This window comes from Chionomys nivalis, chromosome 18 (genome assembly GCF_950005125.1).
Source record: "Chionomys nivalis chromosome 18, mChiNiv1.1, whole genome shotgun sequence".
Classification (NCBI taxonomy): domain Eukaryota; kingdom Metazoa; phylum Chordata; class Mammalia; order Rodentia; family Cricetidae; genus Chionomys; species Chionomys nivalis.
The window spans coordinates 57,016,224-57,035,767 of NC_080103.1; positions in this window are offsets into that span (position 1 = coordinate 57,016,224).

Sequence of the window (19,544 nt, forward strand, 5' to 3'; positions counted from 1 at the left end):
ACGTGTTTCACATATACAACAAGAAAACTCAAACACAAAGACACTTTTTAAAATGTCTGGACTCTTTCAAAGCTTTACTTAAATTCTGAATTAACGGTTTTTAATGGTTGTAGGTGACATAACTCTTTAAAATGGTCATTTATGCAAAAAAGTCAGAGTATCAGACATATTTCTTTATATAATTTAATAATTACTCCTGGAAATCATAAAGGAATATTTAAGCAAATGCAATGAGTGCTTTGAGTCCCATATCATCCACTCTTGTGAATATTCATGAACTCAAAGATTCGAGCAATCACCCTACCCTATTTTTTCTCCTCCTTTTTAATGTGGAAAGCAAGGGCATTCTATTTGAAATTAACATTAACACAATGTCATGATTGAACATTTAAGAGAAAAAAGTCAGGAAAATCATTTTCTTATTTTTCTGGTAATGTGGGAACAAGCTCTGTGTCTCAGAGCATGAAACTGCACAGAGACAGGAGCTCTTCCTGGGAAAATCACTGTTGTTTCTCATTCTCCCACAAAGATTCCTAAAGAGAACGAAAGGAAATCTCGTGTCATGTACGAGCTGAGATTCACAAGACATCAAACCGGACAAAACATTCCTAAATTCTTCTAGTTTACACCATAAAGCTTTGCCAAAAGTGTGTAAAGTAAAGAATGTTTGAAAGAGAAATAAATGAGCCTTCTGGGTGTGGAGGAGATAATCCTGAAGCGATGTCCCACCCTGATCCTCCATTGGTTTCAATATTTAGCACAGATTGCCTGGCATGTCCCATGACCGTAGAGTTTACCTGACCTGGTGCCGCATTTGTTCAGAGTTATCAGAGTGATTTATGTGGAAATACTCTTCTAGTCTTATCCAATAAGCTAATCACCTATGATTACTTAAATCCTCTGCAACATAATTTAGATTGACATGCAAAGAAGTCTTCTTATCTAGACATTTTCTTTCTAATATAGGTTTCTTCAGAAAAGTAAAATAACATTATTTATTTTAGTGAAAAATTTATTTGAAAGCATATTCCATTACTTTTTCTTGGTAATATTTAATTCCCAGAAAATACTAGTTGAAAATATTGAACAATAGAATTAAAAATTTGAAATAATTTTACTTGATAATATTATTTTAAGGATAATTCAAAAATGATACAACATGAATAAATTTTTATGACTCAGAGCTGAATTTTCTATACTTTCATAGGTAAGTTTTTCCACATATAGATAAAAAAGAGAAGGAAGGTATGACATGGGTTTGGGAAACGGAAATATTTTAGGAGATTATTTGGAGAAAATTTAGAACTGAGTACATGGTTCAGTTGGTAAAGTGCTTGCTATGTAAACACAAAGACTTAAATTTGGACCCAGTAAGCCCACACAAACAGCAGAAAGAAGAAACACCTATCTGTACACTTGTGCTGCAACTTGGGGTGGGGCCTGAGAGCAAGTGGCTCCTACTCGTCCTCAGGCCAGCTAGTCCAATTCTATCAGATTGAGTCTCATCAGGATGTGCTATTTCAGAAGATAAGGGGAAGGCCAATATAGATAATCTCTTGATGTTGACCTCTGACATTTACATACATGGGTACATATATGCAGTGCCATGTGCATATGCACATGTGTTCATCCATGCACCATGAACACATACAAAAAGCGGAAATAGTTTGTTAGAGATTTCGATTAAGAAATGTCAGGTGAAATCGATGAGAAGGATGTAGTCCATACATGTTCTAGTTGGTTCCATGATTAAAAATGTGTATATTAAAAATAGTCCTTTAGATACAACTGGATATACATATTTGCTGAATCATTTTTCAAAAATAAAATAAATTTAACTTTTAAATTATCATATTCTATTTATTGAAATAGAAATCTATTATTGAAGGAAAATGAGGTGATTTCTGGTCTAGTAGATTTGGAATGGAGATAAGATTTAGCAGTATAAGAATGCAGAGACTCTAATGGAAGATATGGGCCATTTTTGTTATAAATTAAAAGAAGACGTTGTGTTCTGCATAGTTTCCTCCCAGAGACTAATCAAAAATTCTTTCATGCTTTAGAAAGTCTCTTTTTAATTTTTTTCATGGGGCATAAATCTGTATGCAGGTAAATGTATTTGTCCACATATACGTGTTTGTGTGTTTGTATTGTGTATGAAGTTGTACCATTGTGTATGGCACTGTACCCATGTGTCCATTAGCACTGCAATGTCACACTCAAGAGTGCTGAGCAACCTCTGTGATAAGTCCTATCATTGGCCTGAAGTTCACCAATTAGGCTACATGGAATGGTCAGAGAATTCCAGGGGTTCCTCTGACTCTGCTCCCTCAGGATGTTGTTATAAGCCTTGTATTTTGTGTTCAAATATTTGACATAATTATTAATAGAGTCACTAATCAATGAGTCTAAAATTAAATATTTTTAAAGTTATATTGCTATATTACTGATGTGGGATTTCCCTCTGTATTATGAAAATGTTTTATTGCCATTGGTTAATAAATACGCTTCTTTGGGCTATGGCAGGGCAGAATACAGGTAGGCAGGAAATCTAAATTGAATGCAGGGAGAAAGAAGGTAGAGTCAGGCACACGTCATTTAGCTGCAGAAGGATTAAGAATCAGGAATCTTACAAGTAAGTCACAGCCTTGGGGCGATATATAGATTAATAAAAATGGGTTAACTTAAAATGTAAGAGCTAGCTAGGAATATGGCTGAACCATTGGCCAAACAGTGTTGTAATTAATACAGTTTCTATGTAATTATCTGTGTCTGGGCAGCTGGGAAATGAACACGCAGTCTTTTCTTGCATATTATAGTTTTATACTGTTTCTATATAGGAAACTAATAGTAATATGTTCCCCTTAGAACCTATGAGTTCTCAAGTTATGATTTCTAGGATAGATTTAGAACACATATCATGGGTTTCCTCTTATAAAGTGAGTCCTCAGTCACTTTGGACGTGGTTGGTAACTCATATTCTCCAGTTTTGCTTACAGGGGTGGACTGCCAAGAGGAATTACCAGTGTAAGAAGAGTTAATGTAAGCATCAATCTAATTTTCTGGAGGTGAATAATGTAATTATACATTGGAATGTGTATAGTTAACAATTGGTGCATTCAAGACTTCTGATTGTCATTCGATGGAAAGCGACAGGAAATGGGGAGACAAGTTCCTGTAGCTAGCTTCCTGTCACAGATGCACCGTAACCAGGTTTCTTCCACAGTTTTTCCTTCTAATAATGTCCAACTCATCACATCTTTCTTTTGGGTTAGGATGTGATTTCAAGAGACATTCAGACATCATAGTAAAGAGATGTGAGCTTGTTTACCAATGATATTCAGTTCCTTTCAGCTTTTATTTGTACTGGGACCTTTCAGTGTTTCTTATGTACACAGCTGCATTAACAGTGGGTTTTTTTTTTTCAGTTTTCATATTCTGTATTCTCAGTCTCCTTACTAAAGATCTATTCTTGTTCATTTTTATCTATTTCCTTGGCTCACAAGTAAAGAAGGCACTTTAAAGATTCTTAGAATGAGGCCATTGGAAACCCCAGGAGACTGTGCTGCAATGTCTGTTTGAACCACGGAGCTCCAAATAACAGCATGTGAGATAAATCACATGCATTGCAAAGTTTTCTCTGTTTCTTCACTAAAAAGTCTTTACAGTTTGAAATAGTTGAAAATCATTAAAAAGAATATTACTTCATTATGATAAAAATTATATAAAATTCAAATTCCAGTATTGATAAAGAATGCTTTTTATTTATTATTGTTTGTCATTGTTGATGTGGAATTCCCCTCTGTATGCTGTGAATGTGTTTTACTGCCATTTGTTAGAAAAAAAAAGTGCTTTGGCCTATGGCAGGGCAAAATATTACAAGGCAGAAAATTCAAGCAGAGATAGAGGAGGAAGGAAGATAAATTCAGGCAGATGTCATATAGCTACCAAAGGATAAAGACATCAGAGCCTTACCAGTAAGCCACAGCCTTGTTTCAATACACAGATTAATAGATATGGATTAGTTTAAGATGTAAGAGCTACCAAGGAATATGCCTAAGCATTTGGCCAAACAGTATTGCAATTAATACAGATTTTATGTGATTTTTTGTGCCTAGGTGGTTAGAAATGAAATGCAGTCTCTGTTTACACATTGTTTTCTGAATGCAGGGGCACAATTAGGAAGTTGTGGCATGGGGTGTATAAGCTACAGTCTAGCAGTTTTATTCTCCAGTGACATGTACAGCAAGATTTTATCTATCTAAGCTATTCGGGCCTCCATCATTTCTTTGTTTTCCAGCAGTATGCTAAAGAGGGTGTCCATACGATTCCCCTCTGAGGAAGTGAGGTAACAACGTAAAATTCTGAGATCTGACTTTATAGGAAGCTTCTGTCATCCCTGCTTCATTATGAGAGAAAGACCAAGAAAGAACCATGTCAGCAAGAGTGGCTGAAATTCAATTATCTCCCTCTTTCTTTATATTTTCTTAGTAGTTCAGTAGCCAGTTATTCTTTAGTATTTTAGATAAACAAAGTACTTTCTTAGGCACCCTAAGTCTGAACCTTAAAATAAAATCTATTTCTCTTTTGTTTCAGACCATTACCTGGTGAATTTGGAAATCACTTGACAAGCCTGAGAACTGCCAATCCGTAAGTGCCATTCTAAATATCAGCAGTTTATTTGGTGCCAACAGCAGGTTTAAGAAAGGAACAGCATCTGTGTAGAAGTCAGGCCAGGAACCTGTGAATCCCCTTCGCTGTCATTTATAGAAGTTAACATTTATTTATCTAACAAGCCCTCTAAGAAATGGTTCACCCGTAGTACACTTCACTTAGTCCTGACAAAAACCCTATAATATGCAATCTACTATTATTTTATTTAACAAATGAAGGCAAAATGACACAAAATTAATTACACTGGCATAGCGCTCTTGGTTCATAGGTAATAAGGACAAGATTTGATTTTGCTTGTTTGTTTTTGGACAGTCTCAAGTTACTAATTCTGTGTGCATCTATATGGAGAGACAAAGCTGTTGAGAGACAAACTGAAGGAGAAAGAGAAGGAGACAAAGAAACACTCTAGGGATTTTAGAAAAGGCACATTAATCTTGAGTAAAACGATATTAATAATTTTGTGTTTGGGAGTTAAAATTCAAATGCATTATTTTTCCCTTCCTTTTCCTCTCTTGATCCCTGCCATTTCCTGAATCTGCCTTGCTCCCTTTTGAAATCAAGACTTCTTTTTCTTTATTTGTTATATGTGTGTATCAATAACATATATTAAACATGCTGAAATATATAAAATATATAAATACATGTTACTTAGTACAGTTAGTGTTACTTGTACATGTAGGACTTTTGGGTTCATGAGCCATCAGTATTCAATAATAATTATAAGACTCAGCCCTGGGGAACACTATTTCTTCCACAATCAACTTTCCTTAGCTGTTTGTATTTCTTTGTCTATATGTGGGGGCCCATGTGATTAACCCCCCACACATTAGCATAGGACATAGAAAGTATGAAAAATAAGACTATCTTTGTAGCACACTGTTCAATGATTCTACACTTTAAAAGTAAAATGTTTGAGGACAGTGTGGCTGCGCTATAATTATTGTAGAAAGAATTTCAGTTATTCTAGCTTTAAGGCAAAAAAAAAAGAGGTTTACTAGGTATAGCCTTCAATTCAGTAAAGACAAGTTCTCATGATGTTCTCCTGGTAGCAGTGGTCCAGGTAGAAATGGCAGGAGGAGAGTTTTGTTCATCCTGTTCCTTTTCCACCCTTTGCCTCATGTATTCTCACACTGGAACCCATAATTCAGCTTTAAAAGTCTCCATTTTTAAGTCTTTAAAAATTCCAGCATTTTAAAAGGCCAGAGTCTCTTCACCTAGATCTTAGAAAATAAAACCAAGTTACAAATTTCCACCATACAATGTCCCCAGTAGACATGGCTATACAAAAGGAAGAGCAGAGATATGGCACTGACATCAAAAGAAACCAAAATCCTTGCAAACAGCAAATCCTGCAACTTCATGTCCAGCATCTGAGTCTCATAATGTAATTTTCTGAGCTCTAAATCAGGCTTAATTGGTCCACACACTTCCAGCTAGGTAGGATGTAGCACAAAATCTTCTCTTTTAGGCTGGTACCATTTCACTCCTGCAGCTGACCTTGGCAGATACCTCGTAGTCCTGCCATATTGAGTACCATGGTATCTTCAGTATCACTGTGGCATCACCTTCTGGCTCCATGTAATGGCTTTCAGAGCCTTTCCACGGGCTTCAACCATGATATACAGTACAGGGTCTCTGCTTCTCTCCATAGCCTCCTCAAGCCTTCAGATCTAGTATTATGTACATTATAATTATGATATTGCTAAATTATGCTACCATTTTAAATTGTGGCCTTGTCCATTGAAACCACAGCGGTTTCTACTACTGTGTGCTGGCCCTGGAGATACAGTGTCCTAGGCTGTTGCTTTAGGAGCAGTGAGGGCTCTCAACTTACCCTTTCTTCCTAAGTGAATTTGGATCTTATAAGAAGAAGCCTCCTCCAAAGGGTAGAGTATTGTTTTTATGTTCAGAAATTTCTCCACAATTAAGCTCATCTCTTTATTAATGAAAGCCGCTCACTCAATAGAGGCCTCAGCAGTATTTGGTCTTGAAATTTCCCTTGCCAAACAAATTAGTTAATCATCTTTAAACTTTGTTTCATATAAATTCTCAGAACAAGAATGGAATCAAAACATATTTTGGACCAAAATTCTCATGGATAACACCCATTCAAGTTCCTGATCAGAGTTCCTCTTAATTTCTGAAATTTCATGAGCCATACTCCTCCACTGTTCTTTTTTCCCTTGTCATTCTTGTATTCCAGGCTCCCTCCAGAATGGACCATTTTTTGTCTTCCAGGATGACTTATCAAGCTCTGTTTGCAACGATCTCTAGTTTCCCACCGATATAACAAAGACTTTGATACTCTTTAACAGAATATTTGCAAAGCTTTAAAGGTGCATAGTCAGGCTTATCACAGAAATGGCCCCACTTCTCAGTATCTTTCTGCCTTAGTGTCACCACCCATTGCTGTGATGAAATACTCTGACATTAACTTACCAAAGCTCAGGTTTACTTTTCTAACATTTCCAAATTACAGCTGTTGCTGCAGGAAATCAAGGTGGAAGTGATTTGAGGCAAGGCAAGAACAGAGATATAATACATGCATGCATGTTTAGCACACAGCTTGCTTTTGGCTTTTATGATGTTTATAGAGTACAGTCCCTACACCTAGGGTATGGTGTCACTTACCTTTAGACTGGGTTTTCACACACTGATTAACGCAATGAAATACACACACACACACACGTAGCGACACATCAATTTAATCTTGATAATTCTACATTGTGACACCCTTTCCATCTGACTTTACATTGTATTAAGAAATTGCTGAGAAGGACAATTAACCATTACAAGAGGTAAGGCAAAAGTATAACTACACAATTTCGAAATGCTTCTTTTTATTGAAAAATACTCAAGATATCATTATTAACTTATTTGATTCTTATTTGAGTGGACTTTCAAGTGATAAAGTGCTTTCTTAGGTAATCTTTTAATTATATATATATATTAATGGGGGATGAATAGGAAAAGGTCTGATATTGAATGATGTCTCTGTTTTCCTTGATTGAATCTTGGTAAAATAATCCATTTGATGTTCTGATTTTCTTAAACTTACAGTTCATACTATACATCTTTTCAGAGAAATATAGGTAGCAATGTTAAATTTTAGAGTAAGAAAATATATTTATGTGTATCTATAAATCCCAATAAAAACATAACCTTGCATGTAATGTTTGGATACAAATTTATTGTGATACCTTTAATGCTTTTAGGCCTCAATGTGTACACATAAACATATTTTATGCATGCTAAGTAAAAAAGAAAGAAAAACATATCCGTTATCTCTATAAAATAATATCTGGAATTGCCAGAGTTCAGACTAGTTTCCTGGAACTGAAAAATGATGAAATTTTTATTATGTTATGAATAGGAAATTGTGAAGAAAATCAAAGGTGAATCACTCATCAGGGTTTAATATAGTTTCTTATTTTTACTTAAGAGATTTAGGATACATTGAATTGCATTCAGTGATACAATTATATTCTTTTTCTAGGACCTTGAGAAACTTCCACAAATATAGTGGCTTAAAAGATCAGTTATTCTTTCCTAGTTCTGAAGCTGAGAGCAATGTTGGGTATTGGCAGAGCCATACTTTCCCCAAATATTCCTGGAGTGTCGTTCTCTGTTCCTGACCCGAGTTTCTAATGGCCCACAAGTTTTGCTACCCCTTGGCTTGTATATGCACTACGCTACCACTGTATTATCATCTTCCAGTATCCCCTCTGTTTCTGTCTGCCTGTCTGTGTTACTGTGTTCAAATACCTATAGTCTATTCCTTATAAAGAGTGTATTCTTGGGATTATGGCTCATGCTGACTTATTTACATGTTTTTATTTTGATGACACTCAGAGATCTTGTTTCTAAATTACTCTATATTGACAGGTAGCAGGTATTAAGATTTCACCTGGCACTGGGTCTTTTATTTGATAGTCTATGGTTTTCATTGAGAGGTATTATTGCTTCACTATAGATTAAGTGAATTTAAACACATTTTAAATATATAAGTATGCTATAGAAATCTTTTATAGTTGTATGTTTCTGTATATTTTCAAAGTATATTATTGCTAGTTATTTCTCCCAATAATGATGCCTACTATTGCCTACTGTGCCCTCCCATCCTGGCCAGAAAATATCTGGTTTAATTAGGGGCCCACATACAGGAGAGGTTGCCCTAACCTGTCACTTCCTGGATAACCAGGAACCAAAGACCAGATAGCACAGAGACCTAGGGTAGAACCAAACACAACTGGCCCAAAACTTAATTAATAAGTTAGTTAATCTCTCTCTCTCTCCCCCCTCCCCTTCCCCCCTACCTTTCCCCCTCCCTCTTCCTCTCCCTCTCTCTTTTGTTGGGACTATTTGAAGTCCTGGCCTTCAGCTGCTCTTCCCTGCTAGAGCCTTCTGATTAGAGTTACTAAAAGCTGTGCCTTGCCTTGAGGATCAGAGGATAAGGTTTTTACCTGTTGGCCCAATTGACTGCTGGGTATATAAGCCTCCATGGTGCTATTGAATAAAGGATTTTTTACCAGTAATTAAATTTTCGTGTGTCTGTTTGTCTCTGTGTGTGTTCATGTATTTTAACCTACAGCCCCTTGCCCGAAGCTCATGAACTGTATTGTAGCACATAGAACGCAGACGGGGGCACAGTGCGCTGCGATTGGAGGTCCCACCAATATCGGGAACTAGGGAATGCTGAAAGGTTGCCCTTGGAAGGTGAGGGTGGATTGGGGTATATGTTAATCCTGATGTCCTTCACTCGGGTTTCAGTTCCAGACCATGGAGAAGCTGCTCGTGCTCTCTCTCTCTCTCTCTCTGCAAAATAATTTCAATGTCCCAATGATTCCTAATGGTATTCTGCTAAACTTGTAGACTGTTGTCTTCTTCTGTTGTCTTCTGAGGGTTTTTTTTTTACCTTATTTTATTGTACCTTGTTTTGTTGTGTTTGATTGTTGTTTTTTGAAAGAAGAATTTTTGTTTGTTTGTTTTTGAGAGAAGAATCTATTTTAATTAAAAATAAAAGAGAAATTTCTATTCCCAATTTTTTAACTGTGGCGGTATCTATCTATCTATCTATCTATCTATCTATCTATCTATCTATCTATCTATCTATCTATCTACCTATCATCGATCTATCATCTATCTATCTATCTATCTATCTATCAATCATCTATCTATCTATCTATCTATCTATCTATCTATCTATCTATCTATCTATCTATCATCTATCTATCTGTCATCTATCTGTCATCTATCTATCTATCATCTATCTATCATCTATCTATCTATCTATCTATCTATCTATCATCTATCTATGTGTGTATGTATCTATTTTATGTTCAGATTTTCTGTCTGCTGGATAGTTTATAAATATTTTCCCACTCTGTGGACTGTCTCTTACCTCCATTTTTTTTAAAAAAAGAAATCAAGCTGATACTAACCTAGAAACTTTATCACACTGACTAGATTTCAGAGCTTTGGAATTTGTTATGCACGTATTGCAGAAGGAAAATAAATAGCATTCTCACTTACCTAGCTGTGGACCCACTGTCCTGGCAAGATATGCCCATTAGTGCTGTAGTACCATGAAAGCTAAGGGAGCAACCAACCAGTTTCTGAAGTCTACCATATACGATGGAAGTTTTAACCAGGATAGAAGCCCATATCCAGCAATGTCGTAGACGATGTGGGAAGAGCCTAATACAATATTTACCTAAATGAGCACAGTACTGAACTACATCCTAGGTTATTAGCTTGATACTATAGACCAGCGCTTCCTTCATCCCTCATTAGAAAAGATTGTTTATATTGTGGATAGTGATGAATACAGAGCCCCACACTGGTCAACATTCAGAGGATAAGAGAATGGAGCGAGCTCTCCTCTGAATGAATTAACTATATTATGTCTCATTCCTCCCATAAAGTTGACCTGAACATATACGAAGAGTGTATGATCTTCATGTAGTGTACTTCTGTATCAGCAGCTAAACCATATATTCTAAACTTGGAAGCTGTATGGACCACATGAACTCTGATAGCGCCATCATGCGCAATACCGACACATGATCCAGTCAACAGAAATCCCACCATGTATGAGAAAATGGATGATGGAAATCCACCCCTAACAGACTGAATATTTCTGGGAGTTATTGGAAGTTCATTGATCCCAGAGAGGGAAAATCAGACTTTTATTCCATGCCTAATAAGTTCCTCTTATTTTAACGGATGGTCCTATACCTGTGAACAAAAATGTAGAGCTAAATGGATTTGGAGGGTCAAGAGAGAGAGAGAGAGAGGGAGAGAGAGAGAGAGAGAGAGAGAGAGAGAGAGAGAGAGAGAGAGAGAGAGAGAGAGAGAGAACATGGAGTTAGGAGGGAAAATGGTGAAGATACAGAGGAAAATTGGAGAGAAGAAATTGGGGATGAATTTGATGAAAACATATTATATGCATGTACTAATTTTCTTATTTTCATAATAGGGCCAGCAATTTAATTCAACAATTTTTCTCTAATAAGTTCAGCAATACATTTAAAATACTGATTATAATGCCAAGAGTAAAAATAATGTTGCAATAATTTCAAATAATTATTTATAAATTTTATTTTCTTAGAACTCACATTAGCATTATTAAAAACACAACTAAAGCTGACAATGAAGAACTTTAAATATAAATTTAGGTACTTGTGTCAGAATTGGCTAGGATTCAATACACTAATCCTCTAATCTAAAACAATAGCTAGAAATTCCCAGGATTATACTAATCATGTATATATTTATCATCAAAAGTGGTTTCAGATCATTCAAGTTACTTGGGGTCACAGTTTGTTAAAGCTCACTGTTTTGTAATTTTTCTCCCTATTAAGCTGAAAAAATCTTTTTATGACTGAGATGTATCTAAGCATCTCTACAGAACACATTTAACTTATGTTTTTGTTTTATCTTATTTTATTGTTGATCAAAACACGTTATAATTTACATCAAAGGTGAAGGAAATATTACATCACACTGACTAGCAATAGGATAGAACATCACTTTTATTTTTTCATTTACCGACCTATATTCCACCATGCTTGGATATCTCCTAACTCTTGGTATTCTACTTTTCAGTCTAATAGCAAAAGAAATATGTAGCAAGGAGGCCGCTTGTTGGTTCCCAGCCACATAGCCCCGAAATAAAGAGAAACTGTATTAATTAAACCACTGCTTGGCCCATTAGCTCTAACTTCTTATTTGCTAACTCTTACATCTTAATTTAACCAATTTCTAGTAATCTGTGTATCACCATGTGACTGTGGCTTACCAGCAAGATTCCAACTGACATCTGTCTCAAAGGGGCTCCACCGCTCCTCTCTGACGCTACCTTCTTCCACCCAGCATTCACTTTAGTTTTTCCGGCCTAGCCCTGTTCTCCCAACGCTCTGCTATAGGCCCAAAGCAGTTCCTTTATTAACCAATGATATTCACAGCATACAAAGGTGAATCCCACATCAGAAATATGTAAGATAACATTAAATGCCATTGGGAATATATCACAGATGTTACAATGATGAAGTTTTAAATGACATTTTCTACTTTTCTACCATATGAAATGTCTGTAAACTTTCCTTTATTAAAACTCATTATCATTTGAACCCCTACTATGTGCCCAACATTTACATGGAAACTTGTCAGAATCATGTTACCATTCAACACAGGAAATTCAATGTTACATCCATGTAGATTACTAAATACTAAAAGATAAATGTGAACATTAAAACAATCTGCTATAAAATATTTGAAAAAGACTTCCAAAGTTAGTCATTTTAGCTATGTCAAATGATGCAAAATGAAAAACAGGAAAATTACTACTTTTTACAATATTAACCTGCTCATCATTGAAACAGTGTGTTCTTGCTTGGTGCCTGACAAGGAAACACAGAGGTTGCAAGTGGAATCTGTCAGAAAACTCTCTAACAGAGAGCTAATTAGTGTGTTTGCAGAACTGTCAGCTAAGACTTTTTATCAGTGGAGAATAAATGAAGGTAGATTTGAGAGATATGCCAATAAAATTTGGGGTCACATGTACTAATATGAATATCCTTTAGCTCATACTTTTGAGAAACTAATAAAAAGTTGTTGCTTTAATTTGCTACTTCTCCTTGATAACTGGAGATAAAAGTACTCATATAAAGAAATCATTATTTTATTTAAATATATAATATAGGCACAATTTTAGCAAATATCATAGTGATGTGTCTTACAGTATCGTATTGTTTCAGAGCTCACAAGTATGCTTGATTTATCTACCTCAAAGAACCTATGGAAGAAATTTGAATTTCTAGACAAAGGTTCTGGGCATGAGCAAGTGAAGATGAAACATGTTTGGGACTCAGAGTCTGCACAACAGGACATTTTCCTTGCTAATTGAGGGCTTTTAATTCAGGCAGGCAGACAGTAACATGCAAAAAGAGTCAGAAGAAGCAGCTAAAGTCCTTTTCCACTCACTTTATAACTGATCTGAGATTACTGCTAGCTTTTCCCTCTCTAGAAAGCTTTGAAAAAAATTTCTAAATTTTCCATAAAATATCAGTATTTCAGGTGTAGAGAATTAATCACTCAGTGGTGTTACCTATGTTTTCAAGGTCTACAATAAACAGTAATTTGAAATTACATTCTCCAATATTCATTGTACTTTCCTTGTTGCTGTGCTAAAGCACCATGACCAAGACAACTCACAGATGCCTGATTCAGACCTACAGATCCCAAAGCTACAGTTCATAGTGAGAGGGACTTTTGGACAACTTATTAAACAGTGTTCAGTTCAAGTCTTTTCAAATCTCAGCTAATGATCAGAAAATCCTATCTTGCCCATTATAACTTTCTTTAGCCATATATGGTTTGGACAACTGTGATTGGGTTATATTAGTTATTGAACTGGATAAAATTATTTAAATTAAAAAATTTAATTTTTCCTTATAGCTGAAATATTAAGTATGATCATAACCTTGAATTTGTATATCTAATAAATGCAAGCTTTTTGAATTCTAAGTGTATACTAAATATTTCTAGTAAGAATATAGTGTTCATATTTCCAAGTTGAAAGATTTTTGCAATATGTTAAAGGTGTGTGGGATAAATCATAAATGCAAGTATCATTATAGTGACTGAACCAGCTCAATACCCTTAGGCAATAGAAAGAGTCTGTTGTAGAAAAATGCACAAAAATGGAATAGTAAACAACTCTAGGCACATAAACGACTGGTATATGCCATATTGTGGATTAACTTTACAAATAACAACATTGAGGGAAATTAGTGAGATTTACAAGGACACCTACATCTCTGTTCCACTTCATGGGAAGATCTACTTATTCTGCTTTGTTAATTAGTTTTGCTGTCTTTTGCAGAGAGGATGGTGGAGGGGGGGCTGTTTCACAGAGGGCTTCTCTGAGGTATGGAATGAATTGCTATGGTATTCGTCTCTGGTGGTCGTTTCCAGTTTTGTGATGATGATTTTAGTATGAGTGTATTTCCATTAGAAAAATCAGGGTGTATACTTAACATTAAGTATCTGTTCCTCTTTTATTTTATTTTATTACTTGCAGAAAATGTTCAATTTCTATTCTTGTTTATAAATCCTTGAATTTGGAGCATTGGGTGGAAAAATAAAAGTTAATAAGAGATGTAATTTGAAATCGAGGTCTCTGGGTATGAGTAAATTATAAATAAGTCAAGTGATTGACTCAAATCAAAGCATGAATTGGAAAAGTTACCCATTATTCATTTCCAGAAATTCAGGATCATGTGGTATCTGAGGTTCAGTTTTAGCTCTACAGGAGATTGCTCACCAGCCATGCTTTCACTACAGTGGTTTTCATTGACGAACACGGTGTTACATCGTTTCCTGTGGAAAACAAGTAGAATTCCAATCAGAGAAAATAGTGTTAGAATTCATTGGAATCTGTGAACACTTCATATTGGCCAGACAGAATTTCCAGCAGGAATTTGAAATGAGTTATTTGCAGGAATTTTAGGTGCAGTGAACTTAATGAAATCAAGGTGCCCTGTTTATGACCAACAGCTGAATTTTCTTCATCTACACTATGTATGAAACAGAGTTAATAGTCTTTCTCCACAGCCACAATTCATATTCAGAAAAAAAACCTTGATAGAAAATCTCATAGTTTTCAATCTAATGCTGACACTTATAGAATTTAGTGTGGCTATGCACTTTTTATTGACTCCTTTCATGAGAAAAATAATTATTCTCTGGAATGTAAGAAAGTATACGCTCTCATCTGCTATGTACAGAATAAATCTATGCAGGTCCTGTTTTATTAAAGGGGAGAAGAAAAAGACCCATGACAATTCTCCCCTCTGAAAATGTGTTTATTATTTGACATTTTCTCAACAGTAGGTTATTGAGATATAATGTGGAAACATGGCAGAAAATGCATAGATTGTTTTGGATTTTAAACTATTTTTTTAACAAATGTCACACTTGGTGTTAAATAGCTGGTGTCTGGAGAAAGGATGTGTAGCCTTAAATGAGACAGATTCTCATGGCATCTTGGTTGTTAGATTGTATCATGTAACAATTTGTAGGAATGAATTATTATCAGTCAGGAATAATTATTATCAGAAAGGAATAATGGCTATTGAAATAGTGAAATTTACTTATTCTAAATTTTAGCTTTTAACCTTTAAGGAAATTTAAAATTTATCTTAATGCAATTTATCTTCTTGCAATTAAAAGTTATTATTTATTATATGTGCTATTAATTAATAAACCACTTTGCATGTATACCAAGAAACTTTACAAAGCATCATACCATGGAATGTTCCTTATTTAAAATACAAGTTATATTGTATAGCTATAAGGTCAAGCATAAATGAATGTTCTCAATTTATTTCAGAACCTTTCATTCTACATAGTTTTACCTTGTTTGTAAAAGTGCAGATGCCCTTAAATCTCCCCTGGAGTGTGGATAGCAATTAGCCACTGTGAACAAAGGCTGTCTTCTCTGTGTGGAGAGGGTGTCAGAAGGAGTCACTCCCTTTGAAGCTCCCTTTCTGAACTTTCTCTTTGCTTTAGTCAAGCAAATTTATTCATGGTCAAGACTCCAACTAAATGCAATATCAATTTTCAGTCATCAAAGAAAGCAATATTTGGACAATGAACATCATGTTCAGATAGGGTTTGAATTTGTAAGGAAGAAAGTTAAATTTTTTCTTAAAGTCTGTATCCATATTATAAATGACAGAGTTGCAGAAGATCTGATTTGGAGTGAAGTTTGCCTATTCCAAGTCCATGTTTACTGACTAAACTTTCATGACAATTTGCTCTGGAAAAATAAATAAAGCCTCTTACATACTGCAAAAGAACACACTCATTGGGCTGTCTTTGGTTGTCCATTTCACCTGTTTCTCAGGAACTTAAAGTTAGGAGTAACATTCAAATAAAAGTAGAGATAAGTGTGCTGTGTGGCCAAAAAGAGTTCATGTGTCAAAAAAAAAAAATTAAGCTGGTTCTCAAGGACAGAATTTCAAAAGGTGCACCACACAAGATTGAGAGTAGAATCTATCTATATTTTTCTCCCTCTCCTTCTCTCCTATCTCTGCCCTCTCTTCCAAAGATTTTACTATCTCGCTCAGTCTGCCCGATAATGCCTATAGAACTTGGTCTGGTCCTGAGTCTGTGATCTCCTTCTCACTGCTTTGCAATGCTGAAAGCTTCAGGCTGCACCACAAAACCCAACCGAGTCTGAAGTCTCAGACCTAAGTGTTGACACAATTAAAAGAATTCCAGAATGAAATAGGAAATCCAGTTTTAATCAGAATCTTGAAGAAATGGAAGGCACAAAAGTTGTAAATTGGTGCATTGAAGAACAATGCATGAAAACCGGCTCGGTGCTTTAAAGGAGGATATGTGTGTACCTCAAAACTCAGAAATTCATTCTGTGGAAGACTTAAAACAAAAATTAAGTTAATAATAGCCCTCATTTGAGACTTAAGAACCAAAATAGTTCTGAACATATAGAAAATTTCACATTTCATTAGACATGTCCTGGAAGATCTTAGTGTCTAAGCAAGTTTAAAGATCATAGAACCTTCCTCAGTCACCTGAAGGGGAACGTTAGAATAACTACTAACCAACTAGACCTGACATTTTTCCTTCTTCTCCTCACCATAAGAATTGTTAGTTTTCTACAAAGGTCAGTCTTCTAGATATCTTATTTCATTCAAACTTGGTTTGCCATAAAATGCTACTATTTATTATTATTTTCTTCATTTGAAACATAAATTTTAACAGGTCATTCATTCTCTGAAGCTTGATCACTGTCCACGTTTTTCAATGTCTAGAAGTTGAAAATATGGTAAGCTTGATTCTTCCTGTAACTGTGGGGTACATGTAACTCAGTTGTGAGGAACATCACACAATTTTACAGCATAGCTCCACTGTGTAATATATTGACTAAATATTACAGTGATCCCGCCTCCTTTTTACCTTAGTCTCTGCAATAACCCTGTACTTTGTGGTAAGACAGTGGAGAAGTCAGCATTGAGACTTGCTTTTAGTCAGGATTTAAGGGTTTCCTTATCTTCTCAGGGGGATTTTAAATCCTTTAAATGGGATTTTTCTTTTTATATCTTCTTCTGCATTTGAGTATTTTTCTTCTTTCCAAATCTCCACAGCACATCAAGATTTTTGTTGTCTTTTTTTTCCCCCCAGAGTCTCTAACCTCCACTAGCTCATGGTGGAGTCATATTTATTTTCTCTTAATGACCTGTGAAATGAATATTAGGAAATTACTGCTATTATTTAGATGGTTTCTCTTCTAAGTGTTCATGTATTCAAAGTTTGGTCCCTAGTGCAATAATGTAAGAAGTAGCATTCTTTGAAATTTGGGCTTTGAGTAGGTACTTAAATTTCTACTAGCTAACTTCAGTGCAGGTTGCGGGAGCTTCATGAGACATTGAATGGTTTTATAAGAAATGTTTGAATGAAAAATAACAAGTTCATCCTGCAATCCTTGGTCCTACTTCTCATATTTAGATAATATTTCTTTCCAACACCCTCATTATCACCTTGGCAATACAGGCCATGGGATTCTTACTAGACTAGCATCCAACCTTGAATTCTCAACCAATTCTTTGAAAAGTATCCATATTCACGTATTTCAAGAACAGGAAATCAGACCTCCACATTTCATTATTATGGCTATTTCATGTGTTTTGAGGCTTTGGTTATAGTGAAAAGACCAGTTGTCAGTGGTTTGCAGTAATAATTGAACTTGGAGTAGCCATGAGAAGACTCTCATAGTTAACACTTCTTTTCTGAATGAGTTGATTTCCTTAATAGGGCTACTTTTAAATAAGAAGACATTATTTTTAAAATAACTCTAAAGTTGCCGTTTTTGCTACCCAGTTTGATCAAGTTTTGCACCTGGCAATTAAAAATGAAATAATTAAATTCAGTGCATAATTCATTATTGATGCTTCTGTGGACATTAAGAAAGGATGAGAGCCATGAGTGCCCTTGAGTTCATTGAAATTGCTGTGTTTTGCCAGTTTTATATTCAGGATTAATATATAAATAAAATAAATATGCACAACAAAATCAAAGAGTTTAATTTCTTCTGGTATACATAGATTCATATGTAACAAAGCTGTCATTTAGCAATGAAAAACCAAATCATTAGCATCTGTCATCCTTTAAAGACCTGAAGGCAGAAAGGCAAAATTACATAAATTTTATCTTCTGCTATAGTGGCAGAATACACTCGCTTTTCTAACCCTATTTTGAACAGCATTAGTCTACATATGAAGACAGAGTTCACATGATGCTAGTGTCTTCCTCACCTGTTCCATTAGGAAGAAGGTATCCAGCACATGTAGTTGAGAGAGGAGAGATTTGAGCAAAGTAACCAGATGGAGAGCCTTCAGTTAGTCTATGGGCAAAGGAGTATGATGACGCACACATTGCCACATCGCAGTGGCGGTACTATGAGAGTAAGAATTGTGGGGATAGAGGCAGTAGAGAAACAACATGGTTTTGACTTATTTTTCTTGGTATATAGTAACTATACATACTTTTGGTACTTATATCATATATTGTGACATTTCAATATATTTGCAGTGATTAAACCATGTTATTGATGTATATATCAGCATGATATTTTTGCTACAAACATTAAGCATCTTTTTAACTATTTTGAAATACCTAGATATGGTGTGTTTCATACACGAAAAGTAACAAGTTTGAGCCCTAGCATCACACATACAAAAATATCACCAAAAACGAAAACAAACAAAAGAAGAAAAAACCTAATGAACATACAATTGATTGTTGTAATCATATTTATGCCATGTGCTATAGAGAAGATAAATATAATTTCTTATATCTAAATAGAGATGTCTATTTATTTCTCTATTTGTTTTTTATTTAAAATGCAATATAATAATATTTCTCCATAAAAATCTACAAGTTTTGTTTTTATTGATATAAACCAAAATATTTTTGTGTCTCTACCGCATGATTTCTGAGTTATTAAGTATGTTAAAAGACAGATTTACTAGAATTTGTATGAATGATTTCTGAATGCATGTCACACATCAGCCACAGAACCCACTATGGTAAAAATTTATGCATAGAATATGTGAGGCATGTAAACATATACTATGTTGGCCATTATATTAGTTAGCTATTATTGAACTCATTGCATTAGCAATCATATTTTTAGGCATTTTTGGTAACTTCTGAAAATATAAATAGTAAAATAATTAGGTATTTGAAATGCAACAAGAATTTTTTCTTTTATTTTGTATTTGACATTCTAATTACACCAAAATAAAATAATTCATTAAAGTTATACTAAATCTTATGAACAC